Here is a 13173-nt window from a genome sequence, read left to right as displayed (position 1 = left end):
CGTAGTAAGGTCCCCCACACTGACACACATTAGGCAATGGACCCCCCATTATTGTCTCAGGGACCCCCGTCTGAGAAGCAGGCCTGTGCGCTCCCATCCGTATCAACGAGATGGAGGTCGAGGTGGCCTCCAGCTTCAAATGCCTGGGAGTCCACATCTCCGAGGAACTCTCTTGGGCCCTCACCGCCTCCACCCTGGTCAAGAAAGATCACCAGCACCTCTTCTTCCCGAGGGAGACTGAGGAAAGCCTATCTGTCTCCCCAGATTCTGGTGAACAGAATCCCCCTGAAACCCAGTCAAAGACCCCTGGGGCTCCCTGCACCCCACATGGAGAACCACTGTACTAGAGACAGTAAGTAAGTAAGTAAGTAAGTAAGTAAGTAAGTAAGTAAGTAAGTAAGTAAGTAAGTAAGTAAGTAAGTAAGTAAGTAAGTAAGTAAGTAAGTAAGTAAGTACAGTAAGTAAGTAAGTAAGTAAGTAAGTAAGTAAGTAAGTAAGTAAGTAAGTAAGTAAGTAAGTAAGTAAGTAAGTAAGTAAGTAAGTAAGTAAGTAAGTAAGTAAGTAAGTAAGTACATTTTATTTGTATAGCACCTTTCACAGGTAAAATCACAAAGTGCGTTACAGAAGTAAAACATAGCAACAGTTACAGAGAGATAAATGCACTACACATAAAACAATTCTGACACAACTTAAGCATAGCATACTAAGCATAGCATAACATAAGTGAATAAATAACTAACTATGAGTGCAACATAAATGTCAGTCGTAAAACGAAACAACAATTATAAATAAATAAATAAACAAAGTATACAACCAGGAATGAATTAAAATGAATTAAAAGCCTGTCTGTACTAGAGACAGTGAGGCTGGGCAATGGGCAGCCCATTCTCTTTGATATTTATGTCTCTTATTGAGAGATAGAAAGGCTAAGAGGGCTACAGAATAGTGGGGGGGATTCAACCCCAGGCCAGTAAGGATATACATATCTATATACAATATATACATGGATACTTGTGCCTCACCCATTCACTCACTCATTCACTCACTCACACATTCACACACAGACAGTGGAGGCAACCATGCAAGGTGCCAACCCGCTCATCGTGAAGCAGTTAAGGGGTTAAGTATAAACTTGCTCAAGGACACCTCGACACGCTGTCGGGAGGCGCCGGAATCGAACTGGAACGAGATGACCGCTCTACCTCCTGAGCCACTGTCCGCCCCCACATGTGGTTCCAGAGGCAGGGGTCTTAACCACAACACCATCTCTACACCCTCTGTTACATTCACCAGGCCTTACTTACTGTACATTGGGACTTAGAGGACAATAAGAAAACAAACGAATCAATTCAAAATGGTCCCTACTGTAGGCCCTACACATCAAAGAATCAACAAGAATATCACATCTTTCCCACCTCAAGTTCGTTTTTTAAATTCCTTACTTCACATGGAATCCAACATCATGGTAACTCAAACAAGGGGTGAATCACTTTGCCAATTTATAATTATTCTATTATTATCCATAATCTTTTTTACGATACATTTGAGGGGAAAATGCGCACTGCAATTCACCTGACAGTTTTGCTGAACAGTTAGTGTTTCCTTCTGCTCTGTTGTAAATGGCCAACTTCCGCTTGTTGAATTTCAATAAACTGCCCACTGAAGCAGACATAAGTTAATCTAACACTACAACCAAACACGCCTGCTCACCCAAACAGGGCGATTCAATAACGTCTTTGTGTAAGAGAGAGCTGTATAACACACACACACACACACACACACACACACACACACACACACACACACACACACACACACACACACACACACACACACACACACACACACACACACACACACACACACACACACACACACACACACACACACACACACACACACACACACACACACACACACACACACACACACACAGCGTAATGCAACACACACAAATACGCACACCCAGCTTAATGCAACACATACAAAGACAGTGAGATGCTTAATGGAAGCAGTGTATCAGTCTGCTATAAAAATATGTACATCTGGGAAACAACTTGCTGCTCCATGGTGTACGTGTGTGTGTGTGTCAGGGGAACTTTGTCCCGTTCTTCGTTCTTTGTGTGTGTGTGTGTGTGTGTGTGTGTGTGTGTGTGTGTGTGTGTGTGTGTGTGTGTGTGTGTGTGTGTGTGTGTGGAGGGGGGGGGGGGGGGGGGGGTCAGCAGAACATTGTCCCATTTTGTGTGTGTGCACGTGCATGTGTGTGTGCGTATGTGTGTGTGTGTGTGTGAGAGAGAGAGAGAGACTATTTGTGTTCTACACCCTTTCAAGGCCTGTTTCCTTTACTATTCACAAGGGACAGCTACACAATAAGAAGCTGCACTATAAGTGGTTGGGGCTGTGTGCGCATGTGTGTGTGTGTGTCTGTAGATGTGTGTGGTTGGAGGAATAGTGTGTACTGTATGTGTGTTGTGCCATTTTACTAGAACTTGGTGTGTGCATGGTTGTGTGTGTGTGTGTGTGTGTGTGTGTGTGTGTGTGTGTGTGTGTGTGTGTGTGTGTGTGTGTGTGTGTGTGTGTGTGTGTGTGTGTGTGTGTGTGTGTGTGTGTGTGTGTGTGTGTGTGTGTGTGTGTGTGTATGGTCCTGTGCAGCTCAATGAGCATAGCGCTAACAATGCCAGGGTTAGGGGTTTGATTCCCACTGGGGCCACCCAGTCTGAAACATGCATTTCATTCTATTCATTCTATTGTAAAGTGCTCTGAAAGAAAAGTGTGATGAATATGTAGCCATTCGTGTCTGTGTGGATGTACGTTTGTTTGTATCTGTGTGTGTGCGAGCACACGTTTGTAGCGGTAAGTGTGTGCGTGCCTATGTGACCGTCACACAGTGAGTGTTTTGAAACACCAGGCGTGTGGAAGGTCAACAAGGCATTTCCTGGGCAGCTCCCTGCTGAAGAATGACAGAAGAAGAAAGAAAGGAAAAGGAGAAAAGGAGTGTAAAGAAAAAGCAAACCAGCGGGAACCAAGTGCCTCGTCCCCACGGAGACATTAGTCACCCCACTGCACCCTTTGTTCTGCTTCACATTCCTCTCTCTCCCCCCTCTCTCTCTCTCTTACTATCTCTCTCTCTCTCTTTCTCTCCCTCCCTCCCTCCCTCCCTCCCTCCCTCCCTCCCTCCCTCCCTCCCCCAGTGACCATTGACTCTCAGCCTTTGATTGTTTTTGTCAGTTGTCACTGTCAGTCTGTCTATCTGGAACCAGGTTTCAACACTGACTGTTTATTTACACTACAGATCATTTTAAAGTTGTAGTATTTCTGTGCAATTAGGTGCTTGTAGGGAGCACCTCCACTGCACTCGGTGAGTGCGTTGATTGGTTGGTCGGTGTGTGTGTGTGTGTGTGTGTGTGTGTGTGTGTGTGTGTGTGTGTGCGTGCGTGCGTGCGTGCGTGCGTGCGTGCATGCGTGCATGCGTGCGTGTTGGGTGACTTTCTGGATGAAAGTGCTAACATTGTAAAACCTAACTCTTACATTAACCCTCAGCTTAATGTTACTGGAGACCTCAGGCTCCACCACAACCTTCACTAGAGATTACAGTTTCATCCAGAACGTCCTTGGTGACTCCCCCCTTGATTACATCCTCAGTCACACAGTGGGCCAAGCTGCAACGCCGGATTCCATCCACACACTCCACACTTACACACCCGTCTGAGCTCCTAGCACAGGCACACTAGTTAGTACTGTATACAGTACAGACTGACAGGAGACACCTGTCTGAGCTCCTAGCACAGGCACACTAGTTAGTACTGTATACAGTACAGACTGACAGGAGACACCCGTCTGAGCTCCTAGCACAGGCACACTAGTTAGTACTGTATACAGTACAGACTGACAGGAGACACCTGTCTGAGCTCCTAGCACAGGCACACTAGTTAGTACTGTATACAGTACAGACTGACAGGAGACACCCGTCTGAGCTCCTAGCACAGAGGCACACTAGTTAGTACTGTATACAGTACAGACTGACAGGAGACACGAGAGGGATGACATTAGTGTTGGGTATCGAGAATCGATTAACGACTGGCACTGGTTCTGACATGGTCGATCCATACTACCCGGACCCAATCATACATGTGCAGCTCCAGAGGCAGCCGGTGAAAATGAAAAAACACATTCTTCAAATCCTTTTTTCGGCCTCCTCCGATATACCTGGAGTCACCAGCCGCTTCCTTTCACCCGACAGCTAGGAGTTTCACTGGGAGAGCGTAACGGTTCACGCATTCTCCCCTAGATCCTCTCCCTGCTGAACAGGCGCCCCAACCGACCAGCAGGAGTTGCTATTGTAACAAACAGGACTCATACCCCACCAGCTTCCCACCCACGAACACTGACCAAGCCAGAGGTACCACTAGTGCCGGGTATTGAACCCGGGTCTCTGCAGGGGTAGGTGCATGCTTAGACCCCTACACTACCCAGCCACACCCCAATAATATGCACTTATACTGTAAGCAGAGTGGTGCAGCCATATGTTTGATCATCTCAGATGCTGGTTCTCAGATTTCAGGTCAGAGAGAACAGAGCGAGAGTTACTAATATAACAACGACTCAAGAGTTTGAATTGATGACTCATTGTTTGCAGGGTATAAAAAGAAGAAAAATTATATCCAGCCCTTGATGACTTCATTAACCCTTGTGTGGAGTTCACGTTTGTGTTACAGGTCTGGTGGAGCCACAGCGTTATTGGGATTTTAAAACAACAAAGCCATAAGAATTCATGTAAAAATACAGCTTTATCTAAATTACAAGCAATCTAGAGAGCATAATGTGGTTCATATTTGCCATGCACCCCTGCTGAGATCCCATTTATAAATTTTTGTGATAGAATTTTATGTCTGTAAAAAAAAGAATCCATTATTAATCAAGACATGACTGGAATAAATCATGTTCATCTTGGAAAATATAAATGAAACAAGGTGGAGGCAGATAGTGAACCTTTTTGTAAAATGTTTACCATATTTAGCCTACTAGTTTTCACCTACAATTTCCACACATTCACGTACATGTACTATAAATGTGTTCTTTTATATGTTTAAATGTTTTATATTCTCTCACAGATCCAAACACCAAACAAGGAATTAACGTCATGAGATGGATACAGACTCAGGGTGTCATCAGTACATGGTACCGGTACGCACCATGGGGTCACCCCTGGTCACCTCGAAGGCAACGTGCCGCTGTATATAGAGCGAGTCTAGATTCTAGATTTCATGTCACACTGATAACCTCCTCTGGGACTTGCTGCAGCCAGAGGACAGGATTAGTTTCACTCTCACGTCTCGCATCAGTTACCGTTGGTTGATTCAATCATTCCAGTTTCATACGTTCTGAAGACAAAAGATGGAGCAGGCAGACATGTCAGTTTGAATCCTCTTTGTGTATTTTGACAAGAGTGTGGTGCAGGCAGACACAAAGACAGAGAGATAGAGAGATACAAAGACAGGCAAACAGATGAACAGACAGGAGGACCAGATAGACAGACAAGTACAGACAGAGAGACAGACAAGTACAGACAGAGAGACAGACCGGCAGACCAGAGAGGGTTTTCCACACTGTTTTGATGGTAAAGTTCCATGTTATGCTACTCTACTCTTAATAGACAATACAGGCAGACTTGAGTGCTGTACGTTAATAATTCAATGAGGACGAGAGCAACCTGACCTTGGCAACAGCTTGCTAGTGGTCGACCGCACAGAACTAGATAACAATTACTATGAAATGCAGATGGTGCCATCGTAGGATTGCCGATATTTCCACAGATGTTTACTTGCTAACCAGTTCATGTTGTTCCTCTGCTTCGTTGTCGTGGGCTCAATTCACTTTAAATTCAGTCAATAAGAAAATAGAATAGACTAACAAGTAACAAATAGAAACTGCATTTCACAGGGCATTCATCCAATTGTGAAACTCAGTGAAACTCCTAGCTGTCAGGTGAAAAGAAGCAGCTGGTGACTCCACATGTATTGGAGGAGACATGTGGTAGTCTACACTCTCCCCCGACCAACAGAGGAGACTTGTGGTAGTGTACACCTTCCCCAGACAAACGGAGGAGATATGTGGTAGTCTACACCTTCCCCAGACAAACAGAGGAGACTTGTGGTAGTCTACACCTTCCCCAGACAAACAAAGGAGACTTGTGGTAGTCTACACCTTCCCCAGACAAACGGAGGAGATATGTGGTAGTCTACACCTTCCCCAGACAAACGGAGGAGATATGTGGTAGTCTACACCTTCCCCAGACAAACGGAGGAGACTTGTGGTAGTCTACACCTTCCCCAGACAAACGGAGGAGACTTGTGGTAGTCTACACCTTCCCCAGACTGCCAGAGGAGACATGTGGTAGTCTATAACCTCCCCAGACTGCCAGAGGAGACATGTGGTAGTCTATACCCTCCCCAGACTGACAGAGGAGACATGTGGTACTCAGTGGTGCCCAACCAGTCGATCGCGATCGACAGGTAGATCGCGGGCTGATTTCAAGTAGATCTCGATTAATAAAATTAGATTATAAAAAAAAAAAAAAAAAAAAAAATTGCAAAATCAACTCTTCGCTCTTCCTCTCCTTGTTAACTACAACAAGCAATGCTGTTTGTTATTTAAGATGAGGTCGGACTCGGCACTGACAGATTTGTGTTCATTATGCTGCTTTTATAAAGCCTCAAATGACGGCTTACAATATACAATTTTGGCTGGTAGCTCTCGGCTAGGTGGTAAATTAAAAAGTAGATCTTGGTTCAAAAAAGGTTGGGCACCCCTGCTCTATACCCTCCCCAGACTGCCAGAGGAGACATGTGGTAGTCTATACCCTCCCCAGACTGGCAGAGGAGACATGTGGTACTCTATACCCTCCCCAGACTGACAGAGGAGACATGTGGTACTCTATACCCTCCCCAGACTGACAGAGGAGACATGTGGTACTCTACACCTTCCCCAGACTGCCAGAGGAGACATGTGGTACTCTATACCCTCCCCAGACCGACAGAGGAGACATGTAGTGGTCTACACCCTCCCCAGACCGACAGAGGAGACATGTAGTGGTCTACACCCTCCCCAGACCGACAGAGGAGACATGTAGTGGTCTACACCCTCCCCAGACCGACAGAGGAGACATGTAGTGGTCTATACCCTCCCCAGACCGACAGAGGAGACATGTAGTGGTCTACACTCTCCCCAGACCGACAGGGGACACATGCAGGTAGTGCAACAACCAGGACCATGACATACACAGGGAATTGGCATAGCAACTAAATTGGGGACAACATGGGAGAAGAAAAAACCTGAAGGTTTGAAAGGAGTAAAAATACATTCACTTGATAGTTTATATTCGTGGTGGGTTCGGAGAAGGCCAGGGCCACCAACAGGAACTGTGAAGTGACCACCACACTTAAACGCCACAGGGCGGAGCCCCTCTAGTAGACATCACATTCATGGAGAGAGGTTGAAAGGAGAGACGTTGACCAGTAAGGAGATACTGCTGGCACTACAGTCTTGCTGTATAGTCAAGGACCCGCAGGCCAAACCCACAGCCAGGATATAGCCTCCATACTGAATATATTATATAGATTATGCATCTATATGTGAATGTTTATAACAAAAATTAAAAGTTTTTTCCCCCTGGAGAATATAACTTTACAATCCAACGGAGCTACACAGAGACTGTGTTACGGTTCTCTTGACTTGGGGAAGAAACCAACTCTTCATCCGCCGGCCACTGTGGCTTCTTCACTCCCTCACTCTTGTACCTGCCACAAGACATTCAGAGTAGACAGGAATGTCCAAAGGATTTGTCATTTGTTTGCAGGTGCCTTTGGTGAAGAGGTTTAGGGTATTTTAAGTAAGTAATATCTGCAGTGATTTATTGCAGCAAACGTTTCAGTTCAAGACCTTCAATTAAGCAACAGAACACAAGGCTTTGATTTAAGCAACAGAACACAAAGCTTGATTTAAGCAACAGAACACAAATCTTGATTTAAGCAACAGAACACAAATCTTGATTTAAGCAACAGAACACAAAGCTTGATTTAAGCAACAGAACACAAAGCTTGATTTAAGCAACAGAACACAAATCTTGATTTAAGCAACAGAACACAAAGCTTTGATTTAACACAAGGCTTTAATTAAAGCAACAGAACACGAAGCGTTGATTTAAGCAACAGAAGACGTAAATAACATCTCAGCTGTGTGGCTACAGGCATGAGCCACGAGCCACTTGCTCCTGTCTGTGACCACGGCCGTGATGTTATTTACTATAACACACAACCTCTCAAGTGTTCAATTGCTTTTAGTGGAGATCGACAAGAGGCAGAGGCAAAACCACTTTTAAACTGAAGAGTACTCACAAAAAATGCAGAACACAAAAACACAAGTCTTCTCCGGACCAATACATGAACAAACCATTTAAAGAAACTCAAACAAAGGAGCACACCTTGGACACCTCCTCTCCGACGAGGTGCCCCAGGTGTGGCATTATGGCCGGGCCATGCAGTGTGTTGTTGTTTGTGTGCCTGGCTGTGTTTTCCAAGTAGATCGACTAGTTGAGAGGCACCTCTGCAGTGTGCTTAAAAGCATCTCTCTCTCTCTCTTTCTCTCTTTCTCTCTCTCTCTCTCTCTCTCTCTCTCTCTCTCTCTCTCTCTCTCTCTCTCTCTCTCTCTCTCTCTCTCTCTCTCTCTCTCTCTCTCTCTCTCTCGTCTCTCCGTCTCTCTCTCTCTCTCTCTCTCTCTCTCTCTTCTCTCTCTCTCTCTCTCTCTCTCTCTCTCTCTCTCTCTCCTCTCTCTCTCTCTGTCCATACTGGGCGCTCGTCTTGGGATCTTGTATTTGGTTTAAGTTATACTCATATTAGTTTCAGAAGGATATTTTCTTTGTATGTTTAGCCTTGGTTTTGTGGTGGCTGGTTAGGTTGTGGTTGATACTCTGCTCCTTTGGCACACATGGTGAGTGGGGATTCACCTGGAAAACACAGGAGTCAGGCTGACAGACAACACACTGTGCGGCGAGGGACACAACAGTGGCCTCATTAGTCACTGGGAGCCACTTGTCTCACCAGCTACAGTAGCTGCCTGCCAGTTGATTGAGACAAGTGGCTCTCCGGCTCTATTGGCTCGCTCTCCTACGATCCGTATCTGATTTGAATGAATGATTTTTATTTCTTCTTCTTTTACAAAGCAATGTAAAGTACTAGAACATTTATAAAAGAAAAAAAAATTACAGAAAAGATGTAGGCTGAAACCGAGGCTTATAATTGCCTATACGCTTTTTACATTACATTATTTACAAAAAAACATAATTCACTACATAATTTTGCAAAAACAACTGGTGACCGACTCTCTGTGCACTTTGTGCATCCCTAGAGGGAAGTAGTCCGCACACTGAAAGCTCCCCATGCAATTAATATATTCACACCGCACACAAAAGTGACATTTTGAAACTTCACTATTTTAAGAGCAGTGCGCTTGAAATGTCCCTTTTTTTCTCATGGCGTGATTAAATGAACTGCATCAGGAGCTTTCAGCGTGAGCGTCTAGGTCCCTCTCTCCTGTTGTTGTTGTTGTTGTTGACACAGACTGATCTAGAGGATGTCTGTTAGCTGTAGCCGTCCGGTACCTATCTGATGATGAGAGGTGATACGTGGTTAAACGATATGAAGAGGAGACATCCTTTAGCCTGAAGGATGAGTGACAGTGTGGAATTCCTGTGTGTGTGTGTGTGTGTGTGTGTGTGTGTGTGTGTGTGTGTGTGTGTGTGTGTGTGTGTGTGTGTCTAGTGTGTGTGTGTGTGTGTGTGTGTGTGTGTGTGTGTGTGTGTGTGTGTGTGTGTGTGTGTCTATGTGTGTGTGTGTGTGTGTGTGTGTGTGTGTGTGTGTGTGTGTGTGTGTGTGTGTGTGTGTGTGTGTGTGTGTGTGTGTGTGTGTGTGTGTGTGTGTGTGTGTGTGTGTGTGTGCGCGTGCATGTCTGCAAATGTGTGCATGTGTCTAGGTGTGTGTGTGTGTGTGTGCGTATCTGCAAATGTGTGCATGTGGTCTAGGTGTGTGTGTGACGTGTGTGTGCGTGTCTGCAAATGTGTGCATGTGGTCTAGGTGTGTGTGTGTGTGTGTGCACACGTGCCTATTGATTTAGTATATTGTGTGTCATGAAGCCTTCCATCTCTCTTTCTTTTTCTCTCTGATACACACACTATATATATTTCTCTCTCCTACACACACACACACGCATGCATGCACGCACGCACACACACACACACACACACACACACACACACACACACACACACGCACACAGACACACACACACACACACACACACACACACACGGGGACACACACACACGGACACACACACACGGAACACACACAGACACACACGCAGCCCCAAGGGAGGTAACCAGAGAAGCCTTAACACTGATACTGATATCTTGAGCTTTTGTCTCCCACTCAGAGCAAGAATCCAAAGCATGCCGTTTCTTTCTGTGTGTGTGTGTGTGTGTGTGTGTGTGTGTGTGTGTGTGTGTGTGTGTGTGTGTGTGTGTGTGTGTGTGTGTGTGTGTGTGGCACACACAAATGTGTGCATGTGGACTGTGTGTGTGTGTGTGTGTGCACATGCTACAATTGATTTATTATACCGTTTTAAAACAACATCATTGTTGTTATTCTATCCCAGTAAGATGCAATAAGATCACTAGTAATACCACTCAAACTAAAGGTTGGATATACTGATTCTACTATCCACTCTCAGACTAGGTCTGGGCCATATGGTCAAAATCTGACAATCGCAATATCTTTCAAATTTTTTACGGTATAACAATATTTGATGAAAAATAACCTACAGTATTACAGGGAAGTACCTTACCGACACTGATGAATATATGTTTGATGGTGGATACAATCATAGATATATATAGATACAATACCCAATGTGTCAAGCTGGAAACTAGTAATATTTATGCAGATTTGGGTGTAGTACTGTGTCCACAATACACCCACATCTTTGTGTTTGTGTTAAGGTTGAAACATGTCAGTTCAACATGCCACCAGGTGCAGTGATTCTCAACGTGGGTTCGAGGGACCCCCAGGGGCTCCCTCCAAATCGTTTCACTTTTCAGGCACCTGAAGTTAAGTCCAATGAGAGACTGGACAGAGATCAGCGGTCTCCTCAACTATAATAGAGACAGCTGTTCAATTCTGGACTTAATCGCACAACAACAAGCATCTTCATCTCAAGTGGGGGTCTCTGAGACCAAGTCTCAAACGGAGGGCCCGCTGCCTGATGCGCATCAATTTGGGAGAAACAAATCTCCTAAGGCTCCTACCCGCGTAGCCATACCTCTCTCCACACCACGTTAGCACTTGTGCCAGCGCCTGAGTGAGGTCTGGCTGAACCTGTTATCATTCCGCTATAGGGGGGAAAACACGCTGGCTTGTTTGTATTTCTTTAAACCAATCACAATCATCCTGGGCGACACTAAGGATGCAGCGACGATGCCCTTGCAAAACAGTGTAAGGAGAGGAGAATTCCAACTGAAATAGTCGGCCAATGGCATGCTTATAGCCACAGTCTATATCCTGTGCTCCAGAGTTGTGTGAGTGCCATGCTCTAACTATTGAGCTATTACCAGACCACATGTAGCTACTGTGTGCCTTAAAGAATTCACACTATTCTTATGGCATGGGATTGCTGCTCAATCCGTATCAGTGAACACGATGACTCTCCCGAAGCGAGACACCAGAGATCCAAGACTCCACTCTGTAATGTCATCCATCCCAGACAGCCTGGAGCTGCTCTCGGTGGAAGAGAACAGGACTAAGTTGACTCACACAAGGTTTGTCTTAAGGGGCGCTTCAACCCAAAAAAAAACAATACTGAATTATTTTGCACATAATCTCACGCATCCAAAAACACTAAACAGTTTCACACACATTAATTTAGTTTGACAGTTATTGAGAGTAAATGAGTTCGAATATGGCCACCAGTGGTGTCATCGGGGACATTGAATCCTTGTGTTGTGTTAATTACAGCTCAATGAAAAAATAGCAATACCTTGTCTTATTATTGCTACCTTATAATTTCATTGAGCTGTAATTACCACAACACAATGGATTCCATGTCCCAAATGACACCACTGGTGGCCATATTCAGTTATTCACACAAGCTATAGTGTATTTGTAGGTTTGTAGTTTACCATGAAAATCATCGTATTTTTCATCCTACATTTCAAACCACTTTTCCATCTTTTTCCAATTATACTCCAGGGAGCAAGGCATCAGTGTGACATCACAGATTAGCCATTGGAGATGAGATATATTTTGGTCACGCAGGACCGACAGAGGAGAGGGCGAACGGGAGGAGAGGTGGGGAGGACATGCGACAAATAACGATGGGAGCTGGGATCGAACCCGGTCGGCCGCGTAGGTGCGCAAGGCACTATGGGATGCGCCACGAGGGCACCCCAAACTGTGCTAATTTAACGTAACATATGTTCACTAGCTGCTGCCAGGCACTTGGCACCTGTCCTTTCGACCAGCCTTGAACCACTAACCATCCACTCACAACCAACATGTGACCACGAAGGTTTAATACCACAGTCTTACCCACTCCGCCACCTCAAACTGAACTTTTTGTCCAAGCTGCAACGGAACTTGTAAGTTTCACCTAAAAAGTTGTCCATAAACCTATCCCTTATCTTAGCCCAAACATTACCCATTCCTGCTACCTATAAATACATTTGAACAAATACCTCCAGACAAAGGTATCTAGAGACATTACATACAGTCAGTAGGTGCCCCCCCCGCCACCACCGCTCCCCCTTAAAAGAAATAACAGCAGCAACAACAAAAATAAACACAGTGTGAGTGTTTTTTATTTGTTTGAGCCCCAGTCGACCAAAATGTATGAGCACAGTCCTGATTCTTCTTTAACGAGAAAGGAACATTAGAATTATCAGGTTTCAGTCGCCCCAAGTGATGTCATGCTCACGCTTTTGTTGTATTGGGTGGAAATCCCCTTAACTTACAGCCTTAGACCATTGGCCACAGAATAAGCCATGGATCAACTTATCAAAGGCTCACACATGTATGCAGGATGAGTGTGTGTGTGTGTGTGTGAGAGAGAGAGAGAGAGAGAGCGATG

General features: G+C 45.0%; 1 protein-coding gene across 1 annotated transcript in view; it reads right to left on the bottom strand.

Annotated features, from left to right (window-relative positions):
• epb41l4a (erythrocyte membrane protein band 4.1 like 4A) overlaps positions 1 to 13173 on the bottom strand; it is a gene marked incomplete at its 5' end in the record, with an annotated part of 82769 nt that overhangs the window by 69028 nt on the left and 568 nt on the right. The window lies entirely within an intron of this gene.

The sequence above is a fragment of the Notolepis coatsorum genome (assembly GCF_963971535.1).
Source record: "Notolepis coatsorum genome assembly, chromosome: 11".
NCBI classification, from domain to species: Eukaryota; Metazoa; Chordata; class Actinopteri; order Aulopiformes; family Paralepididae; genus Notolepis; species Notolepis coatsorum.
Note: the sequence above shows the minus strand (reverse complement) of the source record. Positions and strands in the feature narration are given on the sequence as shown.